Raw genomic sequence first — 14397 nt, 5'->3', positions numbered from 1 at the left:
CTTCTTTTATTTGCCCTACCACAAAAAGGTCCTAAATGCTAGCTATCCCATTCAAAACTAGCTTAATTTATAAGAAGGTGGATGAAGTGAGACCATATTATAGAAGAAAATGCTATTATGAACCAAATATGTTAGTTCAACCAGGCTGTATCCCTAGACCATAGCATTTTCACATATAACATGCTCCCATTTTCCCTCAGAAAAAGGAGAACAGGACACAGCAGAGCTACTGAATAGAGAGAACGGAGGAGCAGAAAGCTCAAATGGAGTTTCCTCATATTGCCCTCTAATCTGCTGTGTGACAGAACTGCAGGCTAGCTTTATTCCTTTAAAACACAGACAAACCTGGGGACTATTCAACAGGAAATGGAATACCAGTTTAAGCATCAGCAGCACACATATCCTCCGTTTCCCTTTTAGCCCTAAAGGATATCTTCTGATTAAGTTTAGAAGCAGAAGCAGCACAAACAGCCATAGGAGGACAAAGCTCTGTTTATTAATGCAATAAAAATAGACTAACTCTGCATGTCACACTGCAGTAACAGGCACTGAAATAGTATTTTGCTACCTAAAAAAAAAAAAAAGCGCTCTCTCAGCAATACTGACAGCATTCGATACCCAACAGAAAACACTGCAGCCTCTTCAACCCTTAGCTCATCTATCACCAAAGAACACATCTCTATCACTTTTGGATACATTCTTCCAAATCACTGTCAGCAGTTATTCTGTTTAATACATGAGAAAGCAGCCATCCCTTTAAGTAGTGGGACAGGAACACTTACTCATAATGTGCAGCCTAAATAGTCCATTTCTGCTTTTTTGTAATGGACTTTTGCTAGCAATGATACTTTCACTTGAAACCCAGCATTAAAAGCATAATCTTTACAATCTGATTTACTCTCAGGCAGTACATATAACTTCCTCAAAGAGAAACCGGTGAGGATTTTATTTGGAGCTGCCACCCAGAAGACATTGCTTATACTTGAGCTGTAACAGCATCCACAAGGAAAATACAAATGTAAAGCTCGAAGACTTTTGTGAACATTACAAGTAAAAGAATAATCCCCAATTCCTTTGTACCAAGGGGCTGTTTTCCCCTCAGATTCTTTGGTATACAATTAGGTTTATGCCACTATGTTTTCCTTTCTCCTACGGTCTCTTAATCCAGAAAAACAGCATCTCTCTCCTTTATCCCCCCAACCCCCCTCTTTTTTCCTTTTTTTTTTTTTCCCCTCCTTAATTTTTTAAAAGGCAACTTAAGGGAATGATATATTTCTGATATTTCTATTCTTGAATCAGGGCTGGCTGAAATCAGCCAATGTATTTAAAGGTTGGAAGTGGAAGGAGAAAAAAGAATGATAAAGCATGTGATTTGCCTTGCTTTCTAAAAAATAGAAAACAAACAAAACCAAGAGAACACAAAGAGTCAGTTAATGTCATCCTGGCCAAAAAAGGAAAAAAAGGTTGGAACAGACTTCTCAAAAGTACAGCGAGGAAGGACTAAGATGAGAAAGTTCTGTTCTTGTACAGCCATAAATTAGCTAAACCCAAATTAGATCATGTTTTTCTAACTTGAAACTGTTGAGTTGCATCTTTCCAAGAGGGGAAGAGGGTCATCTTGTTCCCGGAGTGGAGTTGCTGATGTTATCAACCTTCAGCAAAGGCGGCAAATTTGCACTAGTTACAAGATCTAAGTCCAAGTGCTAAAGTTTTCACATGATCTGCCTATATGCCAGAAAGCCTGGGATTCAGAAATTGCATGGAGTGGATAGGGCCAAAAAACACCCCACAAAGCACTGTCATGCTTACCTATCTCGTATCCTTTTGAAAAGTGCAGATCAACTTTGACTAAGGCAAATAAGCAAGAACATACAAAAGCGGTCTTTTTGACCACTGCTACTGAAAATAATCAGAGCAAACCATTAGTTCTGGACTTCCGTGTCTAATTTAATCTACGAGCCAATGTGAAGATAGTTGTGGCTACCCTGGAGGTTAAATCTAATTTACTCTGCTTTGTTCTACATTTCTCCAGCCTGTGGCCAGCCACATACTGACATGGGTATGCTACTGCTACTACACTTGAGCTCAGCACTTCTAAAGCTACCTTAACTTTATTACACACTACTGTCACTACACTGTCTCGAACACCATTCCTCTTCCTCCATGACCTCTTCACACCCCTGCCACCTTGTTCGTTCAGCAGCAGCTTCATGGCAGAGACAGGATATCTTGGGTGAATTTATCCCCACAGGGTAACCAATAAATCCTCTAACAGGGGACATGGGATTTCTTGGCACCTCAGTTTGTTCAGGGTACAACTCCTCCCACCAAAGCACAGCAGTAAGAAGATGCAATGGGTAGAAGTACTGCAACTGAGATAACATGACATGTTACTCTAGAGACAAAATGCACAGTTCATTGCTTTTGTCCAGGAAAAAAACCCAAAACTTCATTCACTAGGAACATTACGTTTGGCAATCCGTGTTAGCACAGTTTCAGTGTAGGTTTGCAAAACGTTTTGAAACGTTTCTATCTATAGTGCAACCAGATTTTTTTAATAGCATTGCTTTAATCAGAAAGTCATACTTCTGCATACTAATTTTTATTGCCAGTTTCACTTACACGCATAAAACAAAAACGCCACCAAAGCCCAATGGAAACGTGTATGAAATTTCCCTATGAAGGTCATTGTGCAATGAAAAAGGGTTATAAATGACACAGTCCATCAACATTTAAAGCCTGCAAATAAGAACAATTAAGATCAACTACAAAAGGGAAGTTAAACAAAAATCACAGGGAAAGGAATCACACCTTCAATTGATTTAAAAGGGCAGTAGAAACCCTGGCATGTGATTTACTGGCAGAAACTAAACACTCTAGTGTGGGCTAGTTGTAAAGAAAAAATATTGTCATTTTTTTCCAGTTTGAAGTCTAGTGCGCTGAATCTTAAGAAAGCACAGGTTCACCCAAAGTGCAAGCTTCTTTTGATGTTAAAGGCAAAAAAATTAACCTCCTCCATATCTTCTATATTAAAAAAGTTCATTAATGAAAGGCTAAATGTTTAATTCACTGGGATGGTTCTGGTTTTTGTCATTTTTGCATAGTTAACAAGATCATAATTCAAATAGGTCACACATTGTAAATATCCTCACTATATTGTTTTCCTTTCCTCTATAATTAGACCACCTTTTGTTACCAAGAATCCTATAAACTGTTTAACTGTGAATGGTTGTAAACTGCTCGTATTAAAAATTAGGCATCTCCTCCTCCCAACTTTGTACAATTGGAACTGCATCCCAAGAAGAAAAACCTATGGCACATAAAATCAACATTACATCTCTGACACCTCTTTCTGCAGGGGTTTGACCCACATTACATCATCCACGCACTTCATACAGCTTCTGTCTTTTTCTCCATCCACACAAATTACTCTTGCCTAGCTGTCTACCAACAAAGGGAGACGTACAAGCTCACTGACAGCAGAAGAGACTCAAGCAGTCCAGCTGCCGTTGAAAATAAAATCACTCGATCTTCACCAGAGCTGCAGGAAGGGCAGAATAGCAGCTATTCCAGCAGCTTCTTGGAGGCAAAATCAAACTTGCTGAAGTCCTGCTTGCTCAGGCCAGCATGTAGCAACAGCTAGGGAGCCCAAGAGAAAAGACAAGGTTTCCCAAGACCCAAAACATCTCAGTGTTGCCCTGCTCTTCATTTGGATATTATTTTTTTTTTAATATTGAGGTGCTTTCTCTAAACTCTGGCGAGACAAAAACGTAGTCCTTAGGGGAATTGTGGCCCCATTCCTGAATGACCTGAGTCACTGCTGCCCCCCGCAGGTATTTCCAAGGTTTTATTCAGTGTGTTTGCTTCCTGCTTAACTTCTTGCCATCCCCTCTACTCCTTGAAATCAAACAGTAGCAACAGCATTCTGTGTTCTTTTGTGTTACAAGTTACATTGCATATTTTTTGGAATAAGTAGGGTCATAAGATTTAGCCAGAATTATTTTTGCCTATGGGTATTAAAACCCCATGAACTGACAAGGTTCACTGAAGTCATTAGTACAATTAATGGATCCTTATGAAGTGTACAGTCCTCTTAAATACATAGATTTTATGGAAAGGATAGTTTGAACTGCTTAACCAGAGATGTCAGCATTAGTGGTTGATCAGTAAGGTACAGCAAAATGCTCATGAAAATTCTCAGAAACCTGCCATGCTTATTCTCAGGCCAAATGGACCAGAATGAGGAATATACATATGTAGTTTTAGGAAAAACAGCACTTCCAGGTTATTTTTTTTTTCCCTACCTCATCTGAAAAGAGAAAGGAAAAAAAGAAAAAATTGTGGAAGGAATGTGTGTGGGTGATTCCATCATTCACCTACCTACAGGAGACTAAATTATTTTCCTGAGGTTAAACATAGGTTTGATTGGGGTTTTTTTTAATTGCAATTTTGACAACAACTGCTGTCTGACCTACTCTGCATAAATTTTGATGCTGTGAGTAACTGTTTTTCAAGAGCACATAGTGAACTCTCATCCACTATTCAGTGGTAGTCTAAAAAACCCCACATTTTTGCCTGAAATGGTAGATTTTGAATTGACATAGCCATTACGTTTCACAGAAAAACACACTTGCAGAAGCAACTTCAGCTCCGTCACATTTCAGGTAATTTGGTCAGAGAAAGAGATCGTGGATTTCCAGATCTCCCAGGAAGACCTGCAGGCTTGCAGTCTCCTTTTCTTGCTGGTGGCACTGTTAGTGCTACAGCTGAGCCATCTGTAAAGGAAAGTGAAGACAGACAGCATTGTACAATGGGAGACAAATCTGAATTCCCATAATTAGGCAGGGGGGAAACCAACCAAAACCACCCAAACCCGAAGGATTTAATTCACATGAAACAATAATATTATTCAGGAGTAGAAGGTAATAGAACGAAAAACAGTATTAATAGATTTAAAAAGATGCTAAATCCTCGAGGGGATTAGTGTCTCAATTAAGTACTATAGAAAAAAAATAGCATAATTCTTCAGTAAGTACATCTATGCCCTGTTAATTTGCCCAGGACTTTGCCATAACAGAAAGCACAGAAGAAAAAGCCACGGAGATTTGCACTGCGGTTCCCTGGCTGCTTCCCAGCACATTCCACTGAAGGGGTCAAACAGCTCCCGTGACCACTGTGGGTGCAGATACCAGACAACACATCCCCAGCGCTAACAAAGGTATTTTAAAAAGGTGCCAAACTGTTGTCTTTCATGATATCCCAAAACAACTGTGAAGCTCAGTCCAACATTCATTTGTAAACTTCAAAGAATATTTTTCAAGTATGTCATTGTCTAACAAAAATTTTGAGGTTTCCCTCTTCCTATTCTCTACTGTATTTCAGAGTTGTTTTTTTTTTTAAAAATAAGAGAAAAAAGCTCCTATAAAAATAAAACAGTATTGGATGCACTACCATCATTACAATAACTAAAAGAAAACTAAACCTCTCTATTGCAAACTACTTTCCACTTGCAATAAAAACCTTGGTTTTCTCCTTTTAACCCCCATTAAAAGATCAGAGGGAATGCTGACATACAAGATTTGGCAGGCACTCAAGAAAGAGTGGGTACCCCATCAGACATCTCCTGTTCTTAAACACTAGACATCAAGTAAAAATGAATCTTGGCCTGGTATCAAACCTTAACAGTAATCTATGGTAATTTAGCTGTTCATAAACGAAAACGTTCAACCTTTTTAAATTTTACCTTCAGGAGAAGTGAAGAGAAAGGGAAGAGTAATTTAATATTGAAAAACAGCTTGCTAAACAAGTAATTTCATTATTAGACTCCTTTAATCTTGTTCAGAGCACCAATACAGTTTATGGATAAGGAACCCGTATTTGGATATCGTGATTTACATCAGTCTCTAAATTACCAATATTTCCCTTGAATCTTGGTTCACATCCCATTTTCCACTTACACTATTTTGCCAGGGTTTCTTTCCTGGTACTATTGGCCTCCCCTTTCTTTTAATAGAGAAATATTTGCCAATGATAAATGATTCACCCTAGTCTGTCATAGAATATGAAATATTTCTTGCATAATCAGAAAAAACATCTTAACTAGAAGCTGGTAAATCACCTTTACCTTTGGTATAGTGCAAAGCTTAATACCAACACTGTAAATCATGTCAACATTGAAAGATGGCAAGCTTGCTAGCATTATTAACAATGGTCACATATTACAAGCCTTGGAAATTTAAGTTATTCCAAATTCACATTCAAGTTAGTTCCATCAAACCTCTAGACTTCATCTAATGCTGTGCTCTCTATTTCTTCTGATATAAAAAACCAAATCAAAACCGAACAGAAAAAAAAAAAACAAACCAACAACCAAACCAGGAACTGTGAATTTAAATGACATCACCCACAATCACTTTGGCCTTAGACAACAGTCCTATGAATGCTTCTGCCGGTAGAATACTAACAATGCAGTTCCTTAATGGTTTGGAAACCTAAGGTCTCGATTCAAGAAGATAACCTGTGATCATCCTCACGGAAGTAGAAGATACAGTCTCGAGCTTTTCCAAGCCATCACACCATATTAGCTGTGAATTTACAGCATCTAGGTGTCTTAACACCACCTCCTCCTCTCACATGGAGATGTCTGCCTTATGTGCTCAGGTGGGTGTATGAGTGCAGAGAATCCAATCCGACAAAAAATAACCATTTTTTTTTCCCAGCAGTAACTCCAAGATGTTATTTATATACAAAATCTAGCTGGCTAAACTTAATGCTGGAAGTCATTGCCGAACAAACACAACAGTTGTATCTCACCCACGGAGAAGTCCCTGACTTCTTAAAAACGTATGCAAATACAGATACATTGAATTTATTACAACCCTGCAATAGTCATAAAAGCTTTGTTTGGGAGGTAATCCTAGAAAGACTTGTCTGTTGTCTCCAGAAACATTATATTTTAATATCAAGTGGACTTTCCTCTTTCAGTACTGTAAAAAATATGGAACATTTGACAACTATTAACAACTCTAGTATCAAATATGGCAAAATGTAGATCCTGAATAAGGGTGCTGAATTGAAATCACTCCATTGATATTAAACATGCCCCATTCTTATACATGGGATTACCATATTGTGTTTAAGTGCTATCATACATTCCTTTGCAAAGCATGTACAGAATGGGAGTGTTTATTATGGACATTTTCAAGGGCACAACACTAATTAAATTCCAAAGAGACAATAAAATCAACAGGAACTGACATTTAGCTACCATGTATATCTCAAAAATAGCCATCCATCACAATGTCAACTTGGGAAAGACAGTAACTTGAAGTATTACCACCAATTTAATATAGCATTAATTAGCTACCAGTGTTGCTTGCCATAATTGAAATTTTCATTCCATGATGAAAGCCAAAGTTTTGTATTTTGCACAGTCTTCATAAGAGATTGCTGTTACTGCAAATCATAATGTTCTAGAGATACTTTAAAAAAACCAAAACTCTTCTATTAAGTTCATCTATTAAAGATTCAAACACAACTTTTTAGCAAGTATTTTTAACAAGCTTGGTTAGACAGGAAATTACAAAAAATTGATAGAATAAAGACTGGATGAAAATGCCGTAACAACTTAAATATATTGATCGCAGAAAGATATTTTCCTACTGTAGCAGTTCTAAAACCTTAGCATTTCTACTGTGAATTTGACTTTCCATATACTAAAAAACCAAAAGCAAACAAGAATTTAGTGCAATTTATATAGTGACAAAATTACACAATTACATTAGAACATACAGAGGGTCAAACAAAGAAGAAACTGAGGAGATGAGGACATAAGGAATACAACTGAAGTTAAACGTATATTTCTACACACGCACTCCTTACCAGGACACAATAAGGACACTCCATAAAAGGCAACATATTTAATTTTACTTTAAAAGTAAATTTAAAACAAAACAAAACAAAACCAGCATCTGAAGTTGGAGCAGCTGTAATAATATGAAAACGGCCAACAGTTGTTGATGTCAAGCATACAATGACTATTCAGTGTTGGACTGTTATATACAGTGTAGGAGTTTTACAGTTCCTATGGGGAAAAGGGAGATTTCACCAGTTAGAAACATACTTTTTAGAATATGATATTGTATAGAAACAGACATTCACTTTTCTTTGAATCCAGAAAATAGCAAGAGTAAAGTACATCATGTAAACAGACTTACTGTTAAAAAAAATTCCAATAAATGCTAATATTCCTTTAAAATATTGTTGATAATTTCAGAGTAAAAGAAAAAATAGTAAAAATGAAAGAACTAACACTTACGTAATCCGGGATCACACATGGCATATCAGAAATAGCAATTAAAAAAATAATCTTATTTTAAGTAATACATCTGAAAACACTGTCCTAGTAAAATCATGCTGACTTCAGCAGCAGCAGAAATTCATCCCCTCTATGTTAACTCTATTGGGTCAAAACAGAGGGGCTATTCTAGTGGGGACTCTCCTACTGATGTGACAGCTCAGATTTTAAATGGCTTCTCTTCACTCTGATCAGTGTGTCAATGCCTCAAAATAGTCCCAGCAACTCTAGTGGAACAGAAAAAATAAATTACTTTTCAGTATATAAAAATCAGAATACCAGAAAAATACCAGAACACTACTCTATTTCTACTTAAATCCTTGGGTCATCCACTATACATAAAATAAAACCCAAACATGTGGAGCTTCACTCTTAGTATGATCAGAGTATGTTATTAATGTATTCTGGGATGTGAAGGTCATTAAATTAATTCAACTTCTAATTCAATTTTTTTCCTCTTCAGAAGTAGCAGAGACTTAATTTTGAAAGACTGCAAAAATAACTCTTAGTTGGGAAACTCTCAGCAATAGAGACATTGAGCAAACAGGCACGATGGGGTTACCAAAAAGATTTAAAAACCTGGCAATAACTAGATTTTGCAAACCCTGTCCAAATTTAGAACGTATGGACAGAAGCAGTACGTATTACTAAATTATACTATGAAGAGCAAAAAACTATGTTCTGTTTGCTAAATACCTACAAGCACAACAGTGAAGCATGTGTTGTGAAGTATTAAAGAGCATTTTCTCTGATTCCAGTTCTAATTTTCCTTCAAAGCATTAAGGAGGGAGATTCCCACCAGCCAGCCTACAGGGTTCAGCTGGAAATAGCATCATACGACTAAAGGAGGTGTTCTACAGGGAGGGAATATGTTGCTTCTCGTGAGTAGGAGAATTATCCCAAGACATGCATGCTTTATTTATTTTGGGCAAAACTCATCCTAAATCACAAGTGTAGACATGTTTAATGATTCCCTTCTTCCCGCTTTAATGCTGCACACTAGAAAGCTACAAAGCGCACCTAAGAAACTTTTAATGAGGTACTACTGTAATATGGGGTTCCACACCCTGCCCTACTGCAGAGGTTACCACAAGTATTACTGTCTACAGACTTACAATAGGTGTTAATCAACTAGAGTAGGAAGGTGGATCTTCTCAGGATTCATGTACGAGCTTGCTAGTTTTACCTCTCACGACACAGATCAGCTCGTAAAGAAGGGCATGGGATATTCTGTCTTGAAAGAACATCACAGCTCCCATCACTCCGGCCTGTAACAGGGGACGGATTTGCTTGGTATTTCAAATATCACAGTTATCCATGTACTGACAGTATCCAGGAGAGGGCAGGAAGGGAGGGAATTTCCTTCCAGGACGAGTGCAGAAAGCTAGGAGCAGTTGCACCGCGTTTACAGACACAGTAAAAGGGAGGAGGAATTTGAACTATTTGGCAGTCTCTGCTCAAGAGAGCACCAAAACGAGAGAACAGAAGTAGTATTTTGCAAGGCTCAGGTGCAGTTGCAGCATAAAAGAAGAAACCTGCAAGAACTCATTTTGTACTTACATTGTTAAAACTAAAGGTAGTATTTCAAGTAAATATTTATGCTACAGAGAAACATTAGAAGTACTAAAGATTACAACAAATATTACAGGCTTGAACATTAGGTAACTAATGTATACAAAAATTATAATTGGTTTAGACATGTTACACAAGAAGTTGCTGTAATATTTCAAAAACAAGTGAAATCACAAAAGAAAAATCAGCCTACGAATTACAGAGGTTTTTACAATCACTGCAGTTGTAAACAGTATTAAAATAATGCAGTGAAATTACCAAGGTCCTCAAATATGACCTCCTGCCAATTCACTTCTACTAATAGCAATGAAAAAAACCATGAGGGGATAATTCAGAAATGTTCACGAAAAAGGGTTGCAAATGCTGCTAAATTTTTGGCTTTCAGGCGAACAGCATGAGAGGAGAAAATTCCTCCTCTCAAGATAGAACAAGCACAAGTGGAAGTATGCCACAAGTGGAAAGAGATTCATGCTTAAAATAGTAATAGGATTAAGTTTGGGTGGTGTATGAATTAACAGGCGCAGAACATGCACACACAAACAGAAAAGAAAAAAAAACAGCTTCACAAAATAATGCCAAGGAAAACTCGAACAATCATTTGCATGTGTTTTAGCTAATTAAATTACATTTATTTCTGGCTGGCTATATATAAAAAAGTGTACCTTTTGCTCGTCTACCAGCTAGCAGGAAAACCAAGACTAAAAAAACACCACCAGCCCATGTATACATTTTATATGCATCATTTATACTACCTATCTATCCAAAATACATTTTTTTAAAAAATAAAGGAAAATATATCTGGAATTTCAGCTACACAAAGTTTCTAAAAATTTGTCAAAAAATCTGAGCAACAGTAATTTCTGCAATTACTTTTGTGTGAACAACCAAAGACAGGTTTTACAGCAGCCTAACTTAGCTCCCTACAAATTGAGATCACGATTTTCTTTCAGTGGCACTTGTTAAACCTACATTTGATTTATTTTCAGTAAATGAGCACCTTCTCTTTTATGGCTGTTACATTACCCCAGCCTTTACACCACCAAGCACTGTTGAGATACAAAATACCAAACGCTAAGTAAGAAATACCTGTCACAGAAGGATGGCCTTGAAATTCCATTTGCATGTTTTTGAAAACATTACTGGCCTCTATGAGAGTTCACGAGTAAGTCCACTATCACTATCAACTCATGCATTCAGTGACTAAAATTTAGTCTTTCATATGGTGATTTTGTCAGGAAAAGAAAAATATCATAAACAGAGGCTCACTTCTCAGCAGACAGGAAGCAATATGCAAACTAACAGTATTTTAAAGTAAAATGGACCAACAGTAAAAAACCAAGACCTTCTCCCCTTCATCTTCTGCCTTCTTTTTATGATCTTTGTGAGGCTTTTATGAAGAAAAATACCCCTCTGCCCCTTCTCTTTAGGCATAAACTAGACTATGAAGCAGAGCTACCTTGACCTACTCTTCCTTCATCATTTATTTTTTTTTCTGGTTAAAAGCAATTAATTTCTTCTACAGAAAATAACCGGCACATTGTTGCCTGTCAGATTAATTTTGGATCCATATTTTTTTTAAATAGGGCATCAATAATCATGGTGCTCATTTCGTCAGAGCTGTCAAGCCAAAATTTACCCACTTTCTCCATGCAAAACTTGGAGGAAAAAAAAAAAAAGAAGAAAAAAGAAAGCATTGTACATTTATTTCTTCCATTAGTCACCTTTCTCCAATGGGTTCCAATGAATCCCTGTCATCTCTTGTTTCTCACAGCCCGCTTGGGTTTTTTTTCCTCCTTTGTAGTCAGTATACAGTTCAGAATAAAACATTACTATTTTTTGCTATCTGCTTGTCCATGTGCGTACATGGAAGTCGATGCTTATCTATATGGTAATATGATCGAACTACACCAGAGTTTAAATGTACGCAAAGCTTTAACTTTTTTTTTTTTTTTGGAGGGGTGTGTGTAAGTCAAGTCATATTTTGCTTAGAGTGATTCTTAAAGGGAAATTCAATGGGAACTGCAGGTGCTTATCACCTCAAGGAAACAAAAAAAAAAAAAAGTAAGTCACTCTAAGGAGAATACATTCTGAGGATTCCCCCTCCCCCATAATATCTAGTCAATCTAACCTCAGCTTTCCAATCCTAAATCCCACCACAACAGGACAGATTGCTTAGGGGATGTTGTGCAGATGTGTTTTGTAGCACTTTGCATGTTATTGAGATAAATCCAGCAATTTAGAGCTGCAGAGTAGGCTTTCCTTCAAGGGATGGATTTCTGTTAAGTCCTTATCTGCATATAGATGTTTATTTATGATCCTATTACCTGCAAAATTGTGACCAGCACTTTTCAAATATTCCTTAGGGTTTCAATTGTGAGAGTTAACAGGCAAGAATAAAAGCAGCATTTTAAATAGCCTGTGTTGAAATTTTATGCCGACTATGAATTGCTCTCCAAGAAGTGCCCCAAAAGTAATCAGGAAAAGAATGTTCCTTTGAGGTGCAAAACTGTGTCCAGAGAAAAAGCAGCCCCCCGACCCCGAGTCCTTCACCCCACAGTCCCTGTCAAACAGCATGGAAGCTTCCCCCACGATAATATATGAACAGGAAACTTCAAAGCAATGTCGCAGCTTTGAAAGTGTAGTTCAAGGCTAAAAGACGATTCCGTAGAAGGACCAGGGGTGTTTAGTCGTACTACCAGACAGAACAATAGATTCAGGTACTGCAGTACAATGTTGGCAATGTTTAAGTGCTACCCAGCTGCAAAATACTAAAACCAGCTAACACTACATGCATCCACACACAATTTAATGCAAAATTCTAAGCAGTCCTATAATTTCACCTGAATAAACACACCTTCTTAAAAGAAGAAGAAACCTCCTGTCCACATCCACCATTGCATCCTTCTTCCTATCTGAAGATGTGAAAGTGGATGGATGAAACCAAGGAAGAAGCCAGCTATTCCAAAGCAGACAAAGTCAACTGGTATACATATTGTTACTATTTAAATATCAAAACAAAAAATGGCTATCACAGCTTATTTTTGTCTAAAAGAGACACGATGCAGTGAAGTAACAATCAAGCAGTTCCACAGGAAGTTGCTTTATTAATGTAGTGTAATCTTCAGGATTCTGCATTCACCCAACAGAAGAAAACCAAAGCATTTAATGACCTATTTATCTTCCCAGGAGTACTTTTCAAATTGAGACATAAATAAATGTTTTTACAATACAGACAAATTATGACAGCAAGTATCCATCTTTTTAGTGAAGGTTTCACGATTTAAAAACATCTCTTCCATCAGAGAACTTTCTCCCCGGGTAAAAGCTACCAGTAAATTCTGCACAAGAGATGACAGTACTTATTTCCTTTTTTCGTTTCATTTTCTGCTAGGATGTTTACCAAAAGTTCTCACAAAGGGCAAAATGTACCTCGCACCAATTTGAAGTATTCATCACTTACAGATCACATACCAACGTTCTCCCACAAAAGCACAGGTCCACACAGGTTGTGAAAGACCTTATAGATACTTATCTCCATACAATCTATTTTTGGAGTTACACCAATTGCCTTGAAGGTTATCTTTCCTTCTGAATTTCTTTCAAGTGTCTTTATCGCTTTAATGCATCTTGGCAAGCCTGCTACTTCCTGATATTTTGAAATAACTTTGAGTTAAGTTGAGAGATTTTTATAACAACTAACAAAGGAGCATGTCTTTAATTAATGTCTATCTATCTTTTGGTAACTGGAGTAAACTTTGTTATGAATAATGTACTTCTCTGCACTCTAATTTTCAAATTGGTTTCACAACAGTTTTCACAAAATGAATGCCTTCAACTTTTTGAGTGACATCTATCAACAGCACACATCTCCTTAGCATAACCGCATTGCCAATATCCCAATATGTCTGTTTTGAACCTGCCTACTATATATATTTCTTCTAATACTTTCATTTCTTATTCTAGCTTAAAGTTTACCTTGAAACCCTCCGGTCTTTCAAATAGGAGACTGCTAGGCACTGATTGATAAAGTTGCAGTACCTTCTTGCAGAAAAGCTATTATTTGATATCATTACCTGATTTCCTCTTGAAATGCTAAACAGCACTGCCAAGAAAAACAAACATTTTCCAGAAAGTCTTTGAGCCATCTCAGCTCTGAGACATTGTTTCCTGCAAGGTGTCCTCTAAACTACCACTTACTCCATTCCATCTGATCCTGCTCAGTTTACTGATAGTTGTGTTAATTCTCCTCTAGATGGAACATGACAAGAAAGTAAATGAAGAAAATATATCATCTCATGTTCCTGTTAACAGCCTTCCTACCAATTGGAGATACTGCGTAAAAAGGAAAACAATATACACCTAAGCTTATCCAACTTTAAGCTTTATTATTTTAATTGGTTTATTAACTAATCCTACTCAGTGATACTTTATTTTTGATCCCTGGCATTTTACACATAAATGCGTAAACC

The 14397-nt window shown here is 37.0% G+C and overlaps 1 protein-coding gene across 1 annotated transcript in view; it reads right to left on the bottom strand.

The window, feature by feature from the left end:
• The window catches only part of JAZF1 (JAZF zinc finger 1), a 199097-nt gene that overhangs the window by 120214 nt on the left and 64486 nt on the right, over window positions 1-14397 (bottom strand). The window lies entirely within an intron of this gene.

The sequence above is a fragment of the Rissa tridactyla genome, chromosome 2 (genome assembly GCF_028500815.1).
Source record: "Rissa tridactyla isolate bRisTri1 chromosome 2, bRisTri1.patW.cur.20221130, whole genome shotgun sequence".
In the NCBI taxonomy this organism is placed as follows: Eukaryota; Metazoa; Chordata; class Aves; order Charadriiformes; family Laridae; genus Rissa; species Rissa tridactyla.
The sequence above is the reverse complement of the archived record's forward strand: the minus strand, read 5'-3'. Positions and strand labels throughout refer to the sequence as shown.